The sequence below is a fragment of the Typopeltis vanoorti genome, chromosome 23, assembly GCF_054136105.1.
Source record: "Typopeltis vanoorti isolate ZY-2024b chromosome 23, IOZ_Tvanoo_1.0, whole genome shotgun sequence".
NCBI lineage: Eukaryota > Metazoa > Arthropoda > Arachnida > Uropygi > Thelyphonidae > Typopeltis > Typopeltis vanoorti.
The window spans coordinates 75,803,550-75,826,145 of record NC_143571.1 but is presented as its reverse complement, the minus strand read 5'-3'; the positions used below and the strand labels follow the sequence as shown (position 1 = coordinate 75,826,145).

The 22,596-nt window shown below is 35.0% G+C and overlaps 1 protein-coding gene across 2 annotated transcripts in view; it reads left to right on the top strand.

The window, feature by feature from the left end:
* Positions 1 to 22,596, top strand: part of LOC150094003 (uncharacterized) — a 163,414-nt gene that overhangs the window by 22,831 nt on the left and 117,987 nt on the right. The window lies entirely within an intron of this gene.

The window sequence follows — 22,596 nt, the reverse complement described above, 5'->3', positions numbered from 1 at the left end:
TCCTTCTGACTCTGGGAATACAGTCTGATACAGCTTTCTTTAAATACTCCTTGACAATCTCCCACTCACCATCAACATCTCTCCCTTTCAAATTCGCATGCCATAGCACTGCTGAAAGTTGACTTCTCAGCTTGTCATAATCACCAGCGTTGTAATTCCACATATACCCCTTCTTGACAAAATATTCAACACATCTTACAATCTCCCAGGTCAAGACCACATGATCGCTTTCCCCAAGTGGAGACAGGTAATTAAATTACTTATTGATATGTTCTCCGATGTTATGACCAGATCTAACACTCTAGAATCTCTTGTCCCTTCCATTACATGCTGTCTCAGGTAGTTAAGACCTCAACTAACTTACGCCTCACCAGCCTGGGGACACACAACTAAAAGAAACATCAACAGATTATAGACAGTCCAGAACAAATGCCTAAGAATGGTATTTAATGTCCCTTGGTTCATCAGAAACCTCCAGTTACACCAAGAAGCTAACCTTCCAGATATCAAGATGTACATGATAGGCATTGCAGAGAAATTCTTCGCAATCACAGATAATCACCCAAATCAGCTAGTTCGACAGGCAGCGGACTACAAACCCTCAGATCGTTTCAAACATAAAAAAACCCAAATTCTCCATCGCAAGAGAAAGCTGATACAGCTTACAATGCTCACAATGAGCGGGTAAATTACCCACAATAATCCCCTCATACACAAGCTAAAATCAGATGAAGGGATAAAAAGTCAAGGACTCGGTCCATCTCCCAAAGAAGTTCCCAGGATAATAACCTTAGCAGTATTTTTAACTTTTATTTTGTTCACATCTTTCAAAGCCAATGTTTGGCTCATATGTTTTAGGTGCTGTTCGTGTACTAATAGTTCTTGCATGTGGCCACTTTAATATCAAGTATGGTTATTGGCGGGTGTTAAGTATAACAACTACAAAGCTCTCTTTAGGGCAGCATATGAAGTTACGTTTTGTGTATTGTACGGAAGCTTATTTAATGTCTGGTATGTAAGCATCGGCGGATTGTTTTTCCATATGCATTATAATTACTGGTAATGTATGTTACGTGCTGAAGTCTTATTTGATGCAGAATTGTTACTGTTCTCCGGTATTTTCTGAACAAGTAATGTCTTAGCATGATAGTGTAATGTCTAAGATTTTTTATAGTCAGAAGTCGACTGTTGGTATCTGTTGATGGATGGAAAAGAGAAGCACTGTTTAGGCGCTCTTGAGCTGTTGTTCCCATTAGCCTGTTTTGTAATGAATTTAGTTTATTCATTAAGTATTGCAATGCAGAACCATAGCATGATATTCCATATCTCAGTATGGAATATCATGCTATGGATTTGTAGATAATTTTCCCAGCATTTGGGTGTAATATATGTTGTAAGTAGTGCATTTTAAAGACAATATCCGCCGGTTTTTTATTATATAATTAATATGTCTGTTCCTTAGCATATTGTAGTCAAAATACTGGCCTAAGTATTTGAGGTTTGTAACTTCCTGGATTGTTGGGCAAGGACAGTTTTTGTTTTCTTTGGACAATGTGATGGTGTGATTTCAATGAGATATATGAGAGATTTGCAGGGTTTCTAAATATTATGAGTTGAGATGTGTTGCTATTTATTGCGATGGAATTGCGCATTAGCCAATCAGTGATTATGTGGAAGTCTGTTTCCAAATGTTGTCAGTCTGTCGATGGGTATTTGTGTATTGATATGAGTAGTGTGACATCTGCGTTCTGGTAGCTGTAGGTCGGATAGATCGTTTATTGAAAAGGCATGAAGATAGATTGCCCCTTGAGGAATGCTACAATTAATCTCGGTTCTGTTGCTGTAGGCACGATTTATTTTTGTATGTTAGTTCTGTTTTTTCAGAAAGTTTTCGAACCGGTTCTGAAGTTCCCCTCTTATGCCTACCACTTCGAGGTTTTTTAAAAGTGTTGTTTGCTCGATGGTGTCAAAAGTTTTAAAGAAATCAAGATCAATGCCAATTACAAAATGGCTTTTGTCCAGGGATGAGTTCATTGTGTCACAAAGATTATACAATAAGATACCGGTTCCTTTACTTTTACAAAATCCTTATTGAGTGTTGGATATCATATCGAATTTATCTAGATATGTGGATATGTTTTATTTATTATTCTTTCCATGATTTTTTCTGTTACTGATTACAAGAATGTAGAACTGTATAATAATAATTTTTTCGGACTTTTCCCCCACAGGTTAGAAATATAATAATTATATGCAATACTAGTACATGATATTTAATACATTATTTTAATATTTTATAATATAATAGTTATTATTATTATTATAAAAATTAAATTTTTGGTATTTTTAATAGCATTTTAAAAGAAACTGACATTCCGTACCTTTCAAATTTTGTTACCCACAATCCTTAGTTTCATTCTTCTATCAGTATACTCATCAGTGATAAGCTAAAGTATCGTAATCTACTTAAATCAAAAGCAGGTTAGTTTTAAATTAGTTTGTCTGTTTATTTAAAACACACCTGGCTATCAAAAGACAAAGTGATAAAACAACTGCTCAACTATTTTCGTGTGCTCGATGCTAATATACAATCAGAGTTCAAACTAGAATAACGAAACGTGTTAAGATTGTTATCAATTGAGGATAAAAACAAGGAAGAGTCGCAATCACTGTGTTTATGACAAAACACGTCATCTTACTTATTCTACTTCCCAGCTGTTTCAAGCCATGGATCAAAGCAGCTGCCACTAAACGAAATCACAAAGGAAAGAAACGAATACGTCATTCAAGGCTGCATGATGTCAGAAAGTCTTTTCTTCTCCTAATCCCTCTGTTTTTTCTTTTTTTTTTTTGAGTTTTCGTGTTTAAGAAATAAATATAGCTGATCTGATGACTCATTAGCTTCATCCATGTAGCAACCGTACATAAACAAATATAATTATTGAATGTCTATTTTAGCGAGTTAAAAAAATCCATCCATCATTAAAAAAAAAAAGAAAGAAAAAAAGAAAAAAAAAGATTTACGAGCATCTGCCGAAAGTGACTAATCCTTTATCCGAGTCGAAAGAAGACGATTGGCCTCTTACTTGAGATAGCAGTGAATGGATTATATTTGATTCATCTCCACTTGATATGGGGACAGTCAGAAGAATAGCATACTCCGAAAAACAAGATCTAAAGCTAAGAGAAATAAATAACCTCGAAACAGAGATTATTTATTTGTCTTAGCTAAAACGGAACTTAAGTCAGTATTTACAGTAAGTCACAGATAATGTCGTCGATGGGAAAAGTGGATAGAGACAAAAAAAAAAAAATCTGTTAACTTCTTGAAAAAATACCGGTTGTATTCAAAGGAAAAAACAATATGGAGTAGGCTGTTCCAAAGAAGATAGAATGAAAGCGGAAGATGAAACACTGTTCGATGTATATAGAGTGTGTATGGATGTTAGCCAGTGGTTGCTCTGCTTCTTACACGATTGGAAGCAAGTGAAAGAATGGTAATAGGTAACAGTACAGTGAAGCAACGCCTATGAAATCACCTGAAAAACAAACAAACAAAAAGATATAATGCAGAAATAGAACGCCTATGGCAAAATAGGGGAGTCTGTGAGAGAGGTGTGTGTGTGTGGGGGGGGGGGTTACCTATTAGGCAGACTGTCCTCTTCTGTATACAACCAGAATTCTTAGGGAGAATGTGGGTGCACCATCTCAAATATGAGAACAATATTCGAAAGTCAGTTGGATTTAAGATTTACAAAGTGTTAGGAGTTGTACAGAAGAGAATTAACGTTTTGAACAAAAAAAAAAAAAAAATGTTCAAATGTTAGAATAAAAAGAGAAAATTGATCTTGACTGGAAACCGAAACAAAATGCAAGTCTTATTTTATTATTATTCTAATAATTTCTTTTTTCTTTCTCTTTACCATGTCTCCTTTATACTATTTTAGTTTTTCTTACGACAATTTGCGTTCTAAATGAAACGTTATGAGATCATTTCATAGCCTTTCCTATTTTATTATTATTCAATGTATATAAAAAATTGAATTTTTTTAAATCTCCTATTCGTTAGAACACCTTTACGGTGTACACGATGGGTGATATTGTAGCATTGTCTTCCTCACATCTGTGCTTTATATGACTCAGTCACAGTTAAAGTACGAGCTTGTAAACGTCTTGAACTATAAACTTAGATCCGCAGACTGAACACGTTTCTAACATCTGAATAATTTAACAGCATTTAAGCAGTCTTAGTTTTTTTTCCCCGAATTCCATACAACATGCATAGCATGTGATGGATTTTTTTTCAATTTATTTAGTGTTATCTTGGTTAATTCACTATCTACGCAAATCCGTGATTTTTCCTTTTGTTTAGGTGCTAGATTAAAACTATATCCTTCATAGATAAATCTATTAACATTATGTTTGCAAATCCATGTTCAAAGAAAACGATTCTGCGTCTGCCATTTTTAGATGCGTAATTACCTATCAGAGTCGTTTGGTCTATCCACCTATACGTCTCTACGCATATGATGGTGCCGCTCTGGCTGCAAAAGAAAAGGAGATTGTTATATAATTAGCCTTTGGTGAGCGTGCAGCGGGTTAAAATATTGCTATTTCATTTTCTTTTTTTTTCCCGTAGGAATAGTTGTGGTGCAGTAATACCATACAAATAGTATTTTTGAATTATTCTGAATAACCAGCTAAATAAATTCTATTCTTCAAACAGAGTTTAGTATTTAAATTACGCCGATATCCAATTGAATATTTGGGACACTAAATATAAGAATAATTAGGCTCAAATGAAAGACTGTTTGTAAAGATATTGGAGTAGAAGCAGAACCTGCTGTTGTTATGGAAACACTACGACACGTTCGTCTGCTATCACGAACAAAACTTTATTATTATTATTGTTATTTAGAAAAATCAAATAACCGGTCTATTCTATCATTTCCAAATACATGTCACAGAGTTTATCTAAAATATTATTACCATCTCAAATATTCGGAATTTATTCCAGCGTTTCATTTATGAGGGCCATATTTCCTGGCCTTCTAAAAGTATCAGATAAAAAGTATAAACAAGAAACTAACCCACACACACTAACACAATCTTGGGGTTTTCCAACAAATTGGGACCTCTATACTTCCGATTTTTAATTTTTTTTTTTTTTTTGTTATTGAAGTTAATTACAAAGTTTGGTTCAAAATTCTCTCTCTCTTTTCTAACATCAACATTATGTTTGCATTAACATTATGTCTAGATATGTCCTCTGCTACCAGAGGTCACATAAAATTTTGGTTAGATGGATTTTTTTCAGTTAACTTTAACGCTTTCAAAGCAGAATTCCCAGTTTTCTTGGCCCATCAGACTCCAAATGCAGTGCCATCGACTTCCTATATTCAGTGGTCATCTTGTCTATTTTGCCAGGGGGAAAAAAAATTAAAAAAAGCTAGTTTTCGGGAAAAATGCTACTACTACAATACAAGACCTTCGAATAGATATCGACTGAGCTAGAAGCAGCTATACATTCGAAGGAAGTACGTCGACAGAAATGAATTGTATCAATCTGAAGCAAGATGGTGGAAAAGTATTATTATGGGGTTGATTTTCATGGCACCATACCTTGTTGGTAACTACCATGCATCATTGGTTTTCGTTGACAGTTTAACAAATAGCTCATCATGCACGGATATTATACCTTCTTCCTCCTCCCCCCCTTCTCTCTCTCCCTGTCTCTGCAGTCATAAAATCTGATATGCGAGCGAGGACTTGGTTTGAAGACTTCAACGAACTGGCTGGATCAGAACACTTAGCATTTTGGGGCTGAATTGTAGAGAGGTGAGCGAAATCCTTGAGACACATCATAAAAAGCGTGCCACGCAGATTGTTAATTGTGTTGCAATCTAATCGGGACTTCGCCATATTAAAAAGATGTGTTGGAAACATTGGTCAGACTTTCTCATTGCATCCTACGTACTTTGCAAACAACTGAAAGCTGCACACACACACACACACATATAAGGCAAATATAACATGATAGGTTATATTTGTCTTATATGTCAGGTGTCTCAATTTTTAGATGCTCCTGACTTGATAATATTTCTGTGTTCATATATACGTCGAATGCCCGCCTTTTTTTAAAAAAAATAAGCCACTGGTCTAATACTTGAAATTTTAATTTTAATCCGAAAACAGATCTTACCATCCAAAAAATTCTAAACCAAGAAATATCATGTTTTCAACTAAAAATATACGAAGCTATTATTTGTTCTACACGACCCGAATATAATTAAGAACAGAATTATAAAGATAGTGTTGCAGTATTTAATTGTGTAGCATACTAATACGGAAAAACTCTTTTTTTTTATTATAGACATTTATATCCGTAGTATAAAAAGTTAACATAAACGTATTGTTGTTGCTAGAAATATCTTTTAGAATCCAGGACTCATCGAAGGAGTAACTAGAAAAGGAAGCAATTTAACAAGCACGATATCTATCACACCTTTCTTAAGATTGATCTCCACTTATCTGTCAATGCATTCCAATTAGTAATCATTCTCCAAGCAAAATATATATAAAAAAAAGAAAAACGTATGACTTAATCTCCTCACATCACACAATTCCTAGAAAATCCAGGAATGATCTCTTATCCATATTCCTTCCTCTTCCTCAAGAGTTTGAAAAGTATCTCTGGTATCTGTCTGGAAAGCTCTAGTTTACATATTTGTCATATATCCATCCACTGTCTATTTATCAAACTCTGCACGTTACATTCCCTCAGCCTCATATCATAGCTAATATCCCACAGACCCTATATTGTCTATGTTATCAGCCTCTAAACCTTTTCAAGGTTCTAAAAAATCCAATCGCTCAATCTGGGCAAGAGTCTAGTACGATTTAATCAAAGTCTTGCACAAGTGACACCTTATTTTTACTCGGCAATGCTCTATTACTTACCGTTACACACTACAGCTAACGCAGCACACCGCATTACATTCGTTCCACATTGCAAAAATGTGGAACGAATGTAATGCGGATGAGACTTAGATTCACCATTATACAACAGAATCCAAACAGCAGTCAAACCAGTGGACAGAAGCCGGTTGTTCAGCGCCAAAGAAAACAAAGTCGGTTCCATCAGCAGGAGAGGTCATGGCATCGGTGTTTTGGGATGCTAAAGGCATTTTGTTTATTAATTATCTTGAAAAGAATAAAACAACAACCGGCGAATATTATTCCGATCTTTTAACCAGATTAGACGAAACAATTCGTGTGAAAAGACCCGGTTTGCAGAAGAAAAAAAATCATCTTTCATCAGAACAATTCACCTGCACACAAAGGTGTTTTAGCAATGAAAAATTAAGGGATCTGAACTATGAATTGTTGGGACATCCACCCTATTCTCCAGATTTAGCTCCCTCTGACTTCTATCTCTTTCCAAAACTAAAACTCTTCCTCGCTGATGAGCGTTTTTCTTCAATCACGAGGTGATTGCAGCTGTAGAGGAGTATTTTGAAGATCTTACTGAGATGGGATGTTGCTGTAGCATTGCAGGAATAAATGTATTAGTCTTAAGGGAGATTATGTTAAAAAATAAAACTAATTTGGAAAATTATAAACTGGTTTTTTCATTGTTAGGCAGAGAACATTTCAGACCACCCTAGTATATGTAACCCTTTGATATCTTTTAGAAATCAAATCAAATTTTAAAAAATCTTGCTGTAGAAATGCGGTATTTCACTCTCCTGCACTTCTGCAGGAGAGTGAAATAAAAGTATCTGATATTAAAATGACTGCATTTACAGCAAATAAGCTGGTCTCCATAGTAAGGAGCATTTTAAGTTAACAACAGCAGCAATTTTGCGCTTGCTCGATTCACGATGTATTCTGATGACTTGGGATGTGATGGTAGAACATCCGAAATCTGCAGGTTTTTTACGAAACACCACGAAATCTAATGTAGGATCATGTTTTATTTCTTTTTACGTGGATTGGGGTTTATTAACATTTCTGATTATTTCTTTAATGTTCTGAGGACGAAACTAAAACCAATGTGTAGGCTATAATAAATTTCGTTTAATCCTTTATCCAAGTGTGAGCAAACAAAGTTTGCGCCTGAAAGTATCTTTAGGATTGGGGTAAGGTGGTTGCCCGGTTGCCCGGTACGAGTTGCCCGGTACAAAACCGGGCAACTCGTTGCAAAGGTGGACCAAGCTACCATCACTCCTATCTCAGTATCTCCCATAATGCAAAACACATCTTGCGGATATGTCTAATGTTATGCATTAAGGGAAGGGCCACAACCCAGACTAGTTTCGACCTTTATTGAGGTCTCTTCAGTGGGAGCCAGAACCAGGGTGGAGATACCAGGCAGAAGCATTAGCAAGGTCATTTCTACCTATAGGAATTGTCATATGGATGCCACCTTTTTAATAAATTACTCTGGATTTAGAGAAAGATGTTGAAAGTTTATTTTTCACTTGGTCAGACTATAATAAATTTAGTTTAATCCTTTATCCAAGTGTGTGCAAACAAAGTTTGCGCCTGAAAGGCGCAAAATTTATTATAGTCTGACCAAGTGAAAAATAAACTTTCAATGTGTAGGCTATCTGCACAATGCCACACGGCATTTAAATTATTTGAAGTTTTTGTTTTGTCTCTATCGTATGTTGTACGGCTAAGCTTGGTTTGTATTTATTTTGTATTTTCCATCTCTTTGATATTTTCTGAAAAATGTCTTTTCTGAACCAAGATGTTTGTTCCCAATATCAAATGGTATCCCAGTTTTTTTTAATTTTTTTTAAAATTTTTTTAGTGGTGAATAGAGTTTTAGAGGATGTAGAAGACGTGATCTTTTCCTTGTGGAGAATGTCACTCTTATTTCTTGCTGTCCTGAAATTCTTGAGAGCGTGTTTGTAACCAGATTGTATGTGAGAGAGTGATACCATTCCTCTATTTTCTTATGTTTCATTTCTTTTTATTTGTTTTAGGAGGCGTCATTTTTATTATAACTATTTTTTTTTGAACATTGTGAAAACAGTACAGAATAAATTCAACACAGACCAGGATAGACTCAGCTATAGCCAGTCCAGTCTACAGAATGTCAGTTTGCGAGAGAAAGTACTTTCGTGCAGCATCCTACCCCCATCCATACACATATTATTCTAAAATAGGTATAAAACCCTACAAGACAAGGTACGTAATACCCCAGTAGGGCATAAGGGGAAAAAAGACAAGAATTCAAAAACAAAAACGGTTAGGGAACATCCATGAACATCCAAGCTACCTAAACAGATTGATAAGAATACAAAGGAGCAATATCTCTCAAGTCGGTTACAACCGGTTAGAGATAAGATCTCAACGATGCTGCGTTAAAACAAGATCCCAAGCCTTATTTGTCATACAAAACCACCCCATTCACCACTCAAATAAAATATATATCTTTCACTCTCCTGCTAAACCGTACTGTAATTCACACGAAAGAAGTAGAGAGTTGGAACAAAAATTGTTTGTTGATTTGTTCAACCACCATTCTCCATCACCATCCTCACTTTTCTGATATACACCCTAGAGGTGTACAGGATACCATGAAAGTACATGGTTGAGATTCCATTATTATTAACGCCTTATCAACTATTTCCTCCAATTTTTTAATCCTCTTATTAGCACTTCAATATCATCAAATCTTATATTTCTATCTTCTATGGCATACCGCTGATAGCATCAATTAACCTAGATCTTGATCCTCCTTTGAGTCAATTTCCAACCTTCTTGGTATCTTAAAGCTGTTTTGCTAACCTTTTTCTCTCCAGTTCTGTTTAAATGAACATAACTATCTTAGATTAGTCCTGTTCACATATTATTGAATGTTAACAATGTCGAGTTCCTTTCTTCCTAATATCTTTATTTTTAAAATGGTTCCGGCATTGATGTGATCTGTTCAATCCCATAATTTTCTGGTAACTGGGGTTTCCAGTCTTTCATCAACTGTTTTATTTCTACCCTATCAGATCCATAAGTTAAAATTTGTTGACTCTGTCTTGTATTCTGCTACCTAAGTGTTTTGGCTCTATTTAAATTTATTGAGTTGGCTCTCTACCATACCAGGCTTGCTTTTTCTATTGTCTACCTCCATATTTAATTTGTAATCTTCAATAAAAAGTGTGCCTAAAAATTAGAAATATCTAACTTGTTCTATCGGTTTGCCAATGAGAATGCAGTTGAAGTTTTCCATGTTCCTGCCTATTTTAATTTTTTTTTTTTTTTGCCGATTTTCAATGCCTAATTTGTTATAGTTTATAGTTGTTATGTCATTTAGTTAGAGAATCCTGAAGACTTGCACAGGATGTTTTAAGAATACGCTATATGCATAACGCAAGAGCTAAGTTTGATATCTCCAATTCTAATATCAGGTTTATTTTCACTTTCTTTCATAACGTGATCCACATAGATGATGAATAAGAATGGCATTAAAGTGCACTTGTGTTCCACGCCTGATTTTACTTAAGTCGTAAGTGATCAGTTAGATTTTCAATTCTAACTGCTGACGTACAGCTTAAGTATAGACTATATATTGCTGTGTGTATAATACCCCATCTACACCATATACTTGGAGCGTTCTGAATAACTTTTTTCTTGAAACCTTGTCATATACGTTTTCCAGATCTCATCATCATCATCATCATTATAACGCTAATTACGGGTATAGGCCATACTGTCTGTTCGGGTCTCATTATCCATCCAAATATCATTTTGTGAGGTCTACCCTGCCTTCTCTTTCCAGTTGGCTTATTCTCTTCCAATTGGCTTCTCACAGGGGCTCACATTGGTGAGTACGGGCATGGCAAACCCGAGATACTCGAGCTAGACTTGATCTTACTTCGTACAATATACACTTGGTATATCATATCTGGTGAATGGTCTTCTACTCTTCTTTCCTCTACTCTCTGGTCTTCTACTCTTCTTTCCTCTACTCTCTCTTACTTCTTACTCCCCCCCCCCCAGTGCTATTAGAGCAATTCGAGGGCGGGGGATGACTCTTTCCTCTCAAACTGTAGTTTCCGCTATCTACTAAAAAAAGGCAAGCGTAGTTGTCTTAAGGTAGCAGCCCCACCACTAGGATACCTATCTTCATGCTAGTCACTTTTAGGGAAACACATGTTACTGTCAAGTCTCAACGAAATCCAAACCGTTTTCCAGATCTACAAAACTTAAAACACAGATCCTTAGTATTTTCTCGCGATTTTTTAACTATTTATCTTAAATTTAAAATCTGATCCTTACAACTCCTGTTTAAATGGCCTAGAACCAACTCAATCGTCCTTCTTCAAGTTTTCTTTCCACAATTTTTGTTAGCCAAGTGTGCTTGTATAAATTTTACTATCAACACGCAAAATGGAAATTCCTCTGTAATTCTCATATTTAGTTTTATTTCCCTTTTTATAGACAGGAAGTATGATAGCTGTACTCTAGCTGGAATTCGGCCTTCTGACCTGACCCTCTGAATTATGCAATGTATTCAAAGCAAAACTTTTATACCTCCATTTTTAGGATATATCTGAACATTTCTGGTCGACTATCATCTACTCCACCTGCTTTCTCACATTCCAGGTTTTAGTTGATATCTCTATCTTAGTACTGATTAGTACGTCTTCAATATTTTCTGTTCTGTGAGTGCTAGGTGCTTGTTTCGTTTAGCAGTCTTTCAAAGTCATTACTCCATGTATACATAATATTTTTCGTTTTCATTTTATATCACCTATGATTTACATATTGCACCACATGGGGAATGTTGGCAGACTTTCTGGAGGCCATTTCTAAGTTTTTCAATGGCCTCCAGAAAGTCTGCCAACATTCCTCATGTGGTAATTATTCCCGACATTAATTTCAATATGTGGCCAATCTACCAAATACCTGTGCAAAATCCAAAAATATCACAGTATGTGAATTCACCAGTTAGCTTATAAAATGTTATTAGATTCTTGAAACAACATCTCCCTTTAATAAACACTCATTACATGTACAAATCTTTTCTTCTTCTTCTACCCATTATCCCCAAATCTTAACATCCCCCAATTCAGAAATGCAAATTGGTTTGTAGTCTAATAACTGTGTTTTGCTTCAGTCTTTCCACCTGTTTTGGGATACTCAGTTCAAAATTCGTTAAAGAAGCAGGTCACTGGCATTGTCAGTTCCTTGGCGTATTCTATGATTTACATAATTATGAAATCCTTTAACGAAATAAAGGTCATGCAATAGCTTTAATATCTCCATCCCTTCCATTTTAATTTTTCGTCTAGTCGCACTTCGGCTTCCATCGAACTAACTCTGCTATTTCCTGCATGTAACACTTTCCGAATATTTGCATTCACTAAAGTTATCATTCCATAGTTATTCTCCTTTTACTTGTCACATAGCGAAAGAATTCTCTCCGATTTCCTTTGACTTGTTCAGTTAACTGCTTTTCATGGTTTGATCTTCCCTTCCTCATCATGCCTGTCATTCTCCTAGCCTTTTCCAATACCACTCATTTACCTGCTCATCACATTTCTCCCGACATTAGTTCTATAATATTTTTTTTTATGTAGTTCTTATTTTAAATATTGTTTATCAATTTTTAACTCTCTGCGATTTATTCAGCTAACTCTGGGAATGGAGTATGTTATAGCTTCCTTCAGGCACCCCTTGACCACTTCTCATGCATTACGATTTCAATACCATGTAGCTTCTCATACTGCAACACAGTCTTTGCAGTTTATTTACAATAAAAACTGCAAACGCTTTATAAACATTTATAAAAATTTATAAACAAAACTTCCACATGCTTTGATACTTCCAAGTTATTACCTGGATATATATTTTTTTTTGGGGGGGGGGGATTGTAATAGCGTTAATATCTAATTAATTGTTTATGCAGATAGTATGTGTGTAAAAAATGCCAAAAATTATGATAAAAATTAAATATTATTACAATAAAAATCAAAGAAAATGGCATAACTTTGAAGTATTATTTTAAAGACATTTGCAGAATCAGTCGATAGTCTCGAGATTTTCGTCTACTTTTACTACGCAAATGCGTTACTGCATATGACTTTATAACTGTAATGTTACTGCTTTGATAATTTTTTCATACTTGATTAGTTAATTGCCTTTCTATTACTATTGAAAATAAAACTGCATAGAGGGCAGTAAAATTACATTTTGTGACTCTTTAGTTGCTAAAATGCAGCCGTTATTTATCGCAATCACAGTAATCTATGTTACAATAAATCGCTAGTTTGCCAGGTTATGCAATATATGCAATTGGAAACAAATAAATTGATGAAATAATTAATACATTTAACAAGTATAATTCTTCTGATAAGACTTGGATGTTCGTTAGTTATCTTAATACTTACCTTTTCTTTATATTAATAAATGAACTAATGCTTCGCAATATTTATTTTTTCAGTTTAATGTAATCAGGTGTTACCGAAAATGCGATGATCTTCAATAAATTTTTTTTTTTTAATTTTCCCTTTTCCCTTTTATTTTGGCAACGTAAATCAAGGATCATTCTTGAATAATATCAAATATTTTCCTTAACACCCTCTTCCTTTCATGGCGATATTTCACAAAATATCGCCATGTTTTAGATTCTTTCCTTCATCATGATATCATAAATGCCACCGATTAAACTAAAATAGAAACGCGATGCAGTTTTGCCTTTAAAATTTACAAATTTATATCTGTAAAATAGCACTCATTCTACTGCATTTCGAAATCATAAGGAAAATCAATAAATTTGTTTGTATTGCAAAATTTCTAACACAGATTTTCGAGATGATATCGAAGCAATTCTGGAGGGCCATTATTTCCCGTATCTCCATTGCATGAAAGTGAAATTTATTTTTTACTAAAATAAAGTGCCAAAAGGCTTCAATTGCCGATTCAAAATTATATAAATAAAGTGGATATTGGATCCAGCATTATTTCAAAGCCGAATGTAGAAACTATGAAAGTCGTATCTAATATATGCACTTTACTTATATAATTTTGCATCGCCGAACTTATTTCCTAGCATCGCCTCTTTATTTTAGTAAATACTTTACGCACCGACCGAGAGTTCGCTTACGAAAAATACACCTCTCCAACATTTCAAGTTCCTTAGTATTGAAGGAGAGTTTTTGCTCTCTTAACGTTTCTGCCTGGTCTCTGAGGAGAACTAACCAATTCGAAACAACTATCAGGCCAGTGAAACCTTATCAAAATGGACTAATAGAAAGCAAATATATAGACGCTTGGGCAGCATTTATGTTTTCAAAGTAGTCCGCGCTAAGGCAACTCGTGAATGCCGGTGAGTGTATTCCTGTAAGCCTCTGTCAACTTATTTTTACGAAACTTTCATAGTTTCTACATTAGGCTATGAAATTTAGTTTTAGAGAGAGTTAAGATGTTGTAATGAAAGAAGTGTTATAACCATATACGCCATGCTTAGCCAAACTGAACACTGTACTGTCTTTTGGCATAGACTTTGATCAGAGATTTCTCAAACGTTGAAAAAGCATTTATTATTATAAAAAATATTTTATACTTTTCCCTCTATATTTACAAAAGGTTCTGTAGGATATTTTAAGACGGAAATAACTTTTGCTTTTAAATTTCCTTCCAAAATGAGCACCTGGTTTGAGCTAAGGTTTGGACATGGGCATTCCAGAAACCCTACTCTATAGACCACACATCGAACTTTATCAATCAATCGACTCTATCCACTCGACCAACCTTGGTAGTATTCAATTTCGCTTTTTTAGCTACTAGAAAAAAAAATTTTAAGCACATTTTATTTCATGGAAATGTACGTATGTATGTATGTACGATAAAATGTATGTACGATATTCTAAATAGAGTAGTATTTAATAAATACTAAATGACTAATTAGTGAAATTATTAAATTCGTTCATTTATTATTAAAAGTATTAATAATTTAAATTATTAAAAGATCGTTAATATTATTTAGTATTAATCTTTGCTATTATAAATATTAATTAATATTTATCTAGTCAATTTAAGTTTGGTTTAAATCGCACATTTTGATTGCATAATTACATGTTATAAAAATAACAAATAAACCGTCTAGTAAATAAATTAAAAAAAAAAAAACTCTGGGCGCAGTTGCTGTGATAAATGAATGCTTTTGCTATATTAGATTACTACGGAAGAACTGGCATTTTTACGATTGCCTGGGATTATTTTCATATACCCCCCCCCCCCAGATGTCTCTGTTTTCTTAGTATTCACATATATGTTGAGGAATAATGCATATTTTGCAAGAGATATTTATTCCTCTGCATACTTCTAATTTGTTCTTGTCGTCAATTTCAGTTAACTGTATTTAAATACGTGGCTTGTTTTTCTCGTAATATTTATTTCTGCAGTAAGCTAGTTCGTCTGCTTATATTTCTAAAAGCGTTACTGAGAATTATATGTTGAATTTTTCGATATATTTTTAAACTAGGTGATGCTCTAATAAAATATAGCGATGCACTAAAAGTAATGTGAAGAGAATAGGAAAGAAAACTACGATGTCTCTATGCTGAAGCTAAGCAGAAATGACTTCAATTTACGTATGGAATGCGTTACGTTTCAGAGCCACTTTAAACGCCAAGATTTCTTTGCTACACTGTTCATAATATTCAAATTCGGGTTTTCCCTGGTATGCCCGCAGTCTGATGTTTTGATGTCGCATGAAGCAGTCAAGACGTCATAAGGAAGACCCACGTATGCAGTTACAATCGATGAAAAGAAACACCGAAGATAGAGACATATTGCCGCAAACTATTACATTTTCCCCCTATTCGTCAACTATGATTTCTCATTCGTCACGCGCCGGTAAACAAGTATATTTATCAAGCTAAGTATATAGGTGTGTATATGCGTATAGTTTCCAAACGATAATAATCTATTATATATGAGTTCCGCGTGCCCATAATCTCTTTAAAGCAGTGGAGGTAAGTAACACATATTTAGACGACAAACACAAAAGATAAAAATAAATAAGTGAATAAAAATAACCAAAATGTAATAGTTTGCGGCAACATGTTTCTATCTTCGGTGTTTCTTTTCATCGATTATCAACTATCAGCTTTACTGACATAAGGGGTGAAGCAAAAGCTTTTCATAATCCCAGCTATCTTGAGAGAAACTGTGAGTGGAGAAAGTTTATGAGCTAATTGCTCGCCCTGAGTGGACTAGGAGATTAGTCCTCAGTGTTGAGGTTCAGGATGGCTTTAGCTCTTTTATGTTTGAAATAACCCATTACGTCATAATCTGTAGCCAGTTGGATCAGTTTGTTAGGGTGCACAGATGCTTTTGAGAAGAATTTGATTGCTATAGTCTGCATGAAAGTGTAAATATAGGGGACATCTGTGTCCCGATGTAGCTGGACAGTTCGGATGAACCACGGGGCGCCCAGGATCATTCTGAGACATTTATTCTGGATACGTTGTAATTTGAGAATATTAGTATTTGAAGTATGACTCCAGGCCGGTGAAGCGTAGGTGAGTATTGGAAGAACCATCAGTTTGTATATGAGAAGGTTGATTCTGGTGCTCAGCTTACTGTTTCTGTTAATTAGCGGGTAGAGCTGGGCTATGGTTTTTGATGTGTTTGCACAGAGAGTCTTGATATGGGAGCTGAAAGTCAGTTTTCTGTCCAATATCACACCAAGATATTTAATCTCGGTTTTCCACGGAATTTTAGTGTTGAAAAGGAGAATATCTTCTTTAGGAAGCACTGATCTTCTAGAGAATAGGACGGCTACGCTCTTCATAGGATTCACTTGGAGTCGCCATTTGGAGAAATATTGTTCGATTAGCAGTAGGTTTTCTTGCAGTTTCTTGATGGCTAGGTAAGGCTTTAAAGATTTGGCCAATATCGCTGTATCATCAGCGTATAGAGAGCTTTAATTGAAGATAATGGGTTGTGCCGTATATCATACAAGTATAAAGAGAATAGGATTGATGCTAGTAAGGATCCTTGTGGAACTCCAGCCAAGATGCGTTTCTGTGTCGAGACTACCCCACACATCCTGACTTGCATGCGCCTATCCTATCGTAGAAGTATGCCTTTATAAGATGAATGATTCCGAATGGCACACCAGATGATATCAGTTTGTATAGCAAATCATAATGCCAAACTTTGTCAAATGCACTGGCTATGTCAAGGAAAACAGCCCCAGTGCATTGACGTCAGTTAAAACCCGTGATGATGTCATCGATTGTAACTGCATGCGTGGGTCTTCCTTATGACGTCTTGACTACTGCTTCATGCGACATCAAAACATCAAGGTGATCACAAACTTCGCTACTTCATACGAGGTTTACTAATGAAACAACGAAACTGATTTTGTTACTAAGCATATGAAAACACTAAATGTTCATCGATCTTTGAGTTCTTTTTTAATAGCATTAATGTTTCTGTATTAAAATTTTTCTGTTTTTTATACTTATAACCATGAAAGATACGCATACAGCATATTGATAGAGTGGTTACATAATTCCATTGCTTGTTCTCAAGATCAAATATAATTGATTAGACAAGCCAATTCAGGCCTCCAATGAACAGCACGACAGGTCTCTGGTGGTGAAAATTATTTACCATAAAAAGATATGTAACAATTCCTAGAAAAAAGTACTTTTGCAATCGTATTCTTGTAACATCTTGAAGTCATTTATTAGCAAAATCAAATGAAATTCAAGCTGATTTTCAATTATGAACTGTGAAACAGTTATTTATTGTCATTTGTAAAACATAATTTTGTATATTTAAGAATGGTCTGATTAACCAAAATTGAGATGACTCAACAAATTTCAGTCACAATTCGAAATTCATCTGGTCTTAATGGAGTTATTTTGTGCATAGATTCGTAATAGGTACTATCAATTTTGCGAAATACTCTTCAGAGGTTCTGAAGAAATTGGGGATGTTGAGCAATGAGTTACAGAACGAAATTGGAAAAAGGGATTCGTCTGACTTGCAAGAGATAGGAGAGAACGAGACAACTAGAAAAAAACAGGAGACAAGATAATGAAGGTGGAAGTGACAGTAAGACAGTGGAGAAAAAACAAACAGAGGAGATAACTAGAAGAGGGGAGAGGAAAAGTAATGGAGTGTAAGTGATAGTAAGAACCATACGAGAGAATCTGGGAGAAGAAAGAATGAGGAATGTCGATATTAAAGGAATGAGAAACTATACGAGGTGTATATAGTAGGTAGATCGATACTTTAAAGTGCTGGACAGAATGTTAAAAGAAGTATTTGTCTAGGAAACGAAACAGAGAGTGATTGTAACAATGAAAAGAGATCATAATGTGGATAAGATCAGGATGAGGTGAGAGAAAGTATGGATTGGATAGCAAGGGTCTATCTATCTATCCCAATGGCTTTAACAGGCCTTTAAGGCCCACAACCTTCCAAGCATGCTTGGATTTCGTAACCGAAATACGAGGATAGAATGGTCACTCCTATGCCTCAAGGTATTCTTGGCTGTATTCCTGTGTGTTCACGGGGCCGGTTTGCCTGCTTGCGGGATGAAAAACACCAGCTAAACTGGCGGAAAAAACCCTACTGCCCGCGCCCAAGACCGGCTAACTTGGCTATGGCTGAGAAGATCCTTCGGCTCCTCACGTCTCGGACGGGAATCGAACCTAGGACACTCCTTCACCAGGCATATGGTTGCGAAGCGCTAAGCCACTAGGCTAACCGCGCGGACGGATAGCAAGGATACGAGAGCCATAATAGCAATTCTATTGCAGAAAGGTGTTAGGAAGGCAATGGGAGGAGAACCATCAGAACGAAAATGCGTACAAAGGGTGGTTTAGGAATATGAAGATGTATGATAGATGGTAGAAGACAGCTGCATGCAAACGATTGGTTGTATTTGAACGAGGTGGGATGTAGGCGTTTACGGAGGTAGATATTCTGTGAGCAAGTGTGTGATTGTGATGAATTATGGAAATTAGAATCGTTAGGACGGGAGGCAACAGAGATGACCTTTTGACTCTGTAGGCATTATGACTTGAGCTCGCAAGATGAATGATACATCACGGAACAGAATAGAATACAGAGGGGAATAATGGATCTGAAACAAACAGGAACACGTGTTGTTTTAATGGAATGAGTTTGTAGGTTTGAAGAATTTATTGTGCCCGAAGATTATTATTAGGAGAATTTAGTGACAGGAGGTGAAGCACTTCGTCCTCCGATAAGCGAGTGATGGACTCACATCAAAAATGAAATTCGTTCTCCCACTTAAAGACATTCACAAAACATCCATGTTCGTAGTGGGATTCGAATCTACAGCCTGTTGGTTGGGAAACGAGTACACTAACCACTCTGTCAAAGAGAGGCCTGCGAATTAGCGGTAGATTCCTGTTAGTGGAGTTGGTAAGTTTTCGAAATAGCAATTTGAATTTAAGTCGCAACCAATGAGTTGCACATGGGGTTATCGTGATCCTCTGTGGTTGGAAACAACAAGATTTGATGCTGTCCAAAACGAGAAGAATCTTTATAATGACTTTCAACTGAAGGTGGATTATCGAGTTTCATATTGGGGTGGGGAGAGAAGAGTTTCAACACTATGCACGAATATCTAGTAGTCTGGATTGTGAGATAATGAGCTAACTCTGAGAGTGTACAGAGTCAAGATGAGATTGTTGAAAACAAGATAATATCTGGGCTGTGGAAAGTGCCGGCTATGTAGAGAAACTGACGATCTGCAATAAAAGTTGCACATGGGAAGTAACATTTTTCTTTTCATGGAAGATAATAAGTAATAATAATAATAATTTTTATAATTATCATACAGAGTATTTAGATATAAAAATTATAACATATTACACTTTCTGCTCAGTACAAATTGCCGTATACAGTTTAGAGTACCTTAATTTCTTTTTGATATTTTTTTTTCTTTGAATATAAATGCATATTTTTTTTCATAACAGTATCATCATTTATTATTATGCACCGTATTGACATATAGATTACAATAATTTTCAGCAGTCTATGATTATGAGGATTAGTTGAATGTGGCGGCAAATCCCACCTACTTCGAAGCTAGGGTTAGCTTTTATGAAGAGAGTGGGATTAGCCTTCACTATTTATGTTGTTTGGTACCGTTTATGGATGGAATGTAGGCGTTGGATGCTGGTGGTTCGTGTTTTAATGTTCTGTAATAATAATAATAATAATATTTTTATAATCAATTAATGAAGCTTTATTATTCATACATAATATTTACAATACAATATATGCATACAAATATGCATGCAGGTACGCAAACGTATATAATATTTTTTAAAATAATAATAATAATAATATATATATACATATATCTTTCGAAGTCAATGTTTGACTTTTATAAAGATGTTAAAGATACCAAAAAAAAAAAAAAAATACTTTCTACTTTTATAAAGATGTTTTAGATATCATTAGAGTATAGAATTAGACTACTAATAGTTTTATATTAGATACCATTTGGTTTATGTTTAATATTATTGTTATCATGTGTACATAGTTTATGAATGTACAATTAAGGTATTATACTTATTACCTTTCTGATACATTTATTACACAATGCTGAAGCCATCTATTTTTTAATATACATAATTACAGTAGCAGTAAGTACAGTATATTAATTGTATATTTGTCATTTTGTTTACATTGTCGAAGCCGCTGTATGGCTTATGTGAAGATCAATAAGTATATAATCAGATTACTTTTTTTTTGCATGTGGCTACTTTAATGTTAGGCATTGTTATTGTATCGTCAGTGCTGAGTACAGGGACCACAAAGCCCTCTTTAGGGCAGCATATGAAGTTAAGGCCTTTATATTGTGCTGAAACTCATTTAATAAGTCTGGTATACAGAATTGACGTGTTGCTTTTCCATATGAATTATTATAATTACTTGTAATGTATTATATGCTGAGGTCTTATCTGATGTGGAATTGTTCGGTATTTTCTGGAAAAGTAGTGTCTTAACATGATAGTGTAATCTGTAAGATTTGTTCCAGTCAGAAATCGATTGTTAGTACATGTTGATGGATGAAAAAGAGGGGGATGGTACTATTTTGGCACTCAAGAGCTGTTGTTGCCATCAGCCTGTTTGGTAATGTGTTTTGTGGTTTCATTACGTATTGAGATGCAGAACCATAGCAAGATATACCATATCGCAATATAGCTATACTTAGGGATTTATAAATGATTTTCGTATTTAGAGGAAATGCATGTTGTAAGTAGTGCATTTTAAAGAGTAATATTAGCAGCATTTTGTGTATAATTAATGTGTGTGTTCCATCGTATATTATAGTCAAACTGCAGGACTAACTATTTGAGGTTTTCAACTTCCTGGATTGTCGGTAAGAACAGGTTTTTGCTTTCTTTGTGCAAGTGTATGAGAGATCTGTAGCCATTCGAGGTTTCTAAATATTATGATTTGAGATTTGTTGCTATTTATTACGACAGAATTGCGCATGAGCTAATCAGTGAAAATGTCGAGGTCTGTTTCCAAATGCTGTCAGCCTGTTGATGGATCTTTGTGTATTGATATGAGTAGTGTGTCACCTGCGTACTGGTCGATGTGACTTATAGCTGTAGGTTGGATAGATCGTTTATTATTGCTCCATGCCTTTTCAATATTTTAATATTGAAAAGGCATGGAAATAGGATTGTCCCTTGAAAAATGCTACAATTAATCTCAGTTCTGTTGCTGTAGGTACAGTTTATTTTGGCAATGTTAGTTCTGCTTTTCAGAAAGTCTTTGAACCAGTTGTGAAGTTGTCCTCTTATGCCTGCTGCTTCGAGTATTTTATTATTATTATTTTTTTAAGACTCATGTGTTCTATGGAGTGAAAAGCTTTAAAGAAGTTAAGAGCAAGTGCCAATACGAAGTAGTTTTCGTCCAGAGATGAGTTGATTATGTCCCAATGGTCATTCTGTAAGATACCTGTTCCTTTATTTTTACGAAATCCGTATTGAGTGTTGGATGTTATTTCGAATTTCTCTAAATATGTGGATTTTTTTCATTCACTATTCTTTCCATAATTTTTCTATTACTGACAGGGAGGATATGCATTTTATTTAATTTTATTGGTATAATAATTATGTTTAATTCGGGCGTATTTCTAATTGCAATTTGTTTATGTATTTAGTATATTCGCTTTTTAAGCTCTGATTACAAGGATTTCTTTTTCGCTGGGGCCATAACTGGTTTTTCTTTGTATATTTTAAGTAATACATCGTTGTTTAGCCATGAAGGTGAATCCCTGCTGGTTCTCATCTTTATTTTCCTGGTGGCTTTCCTGTATATACGACGCATGAATCAGACGAAAGAGTTATATAATTCTGCCCGATTATCGGATTGCATTATAAGATGCCATGGGGTTTTCCTAGTTTCTTCATCAACAATGCTATCGTCTATTCTTTTTTTAAAGTGGTTTGATGAGTAGGGAATTGGAGTTTTGTTTCTCCAGAACTGGAATGTATAAGGATGTAAAGTAGTGGTCTGCTAGTTTTGCTTTAATAGTTGCAGATAAAAGTTTGTTTTGTCTAACACGAA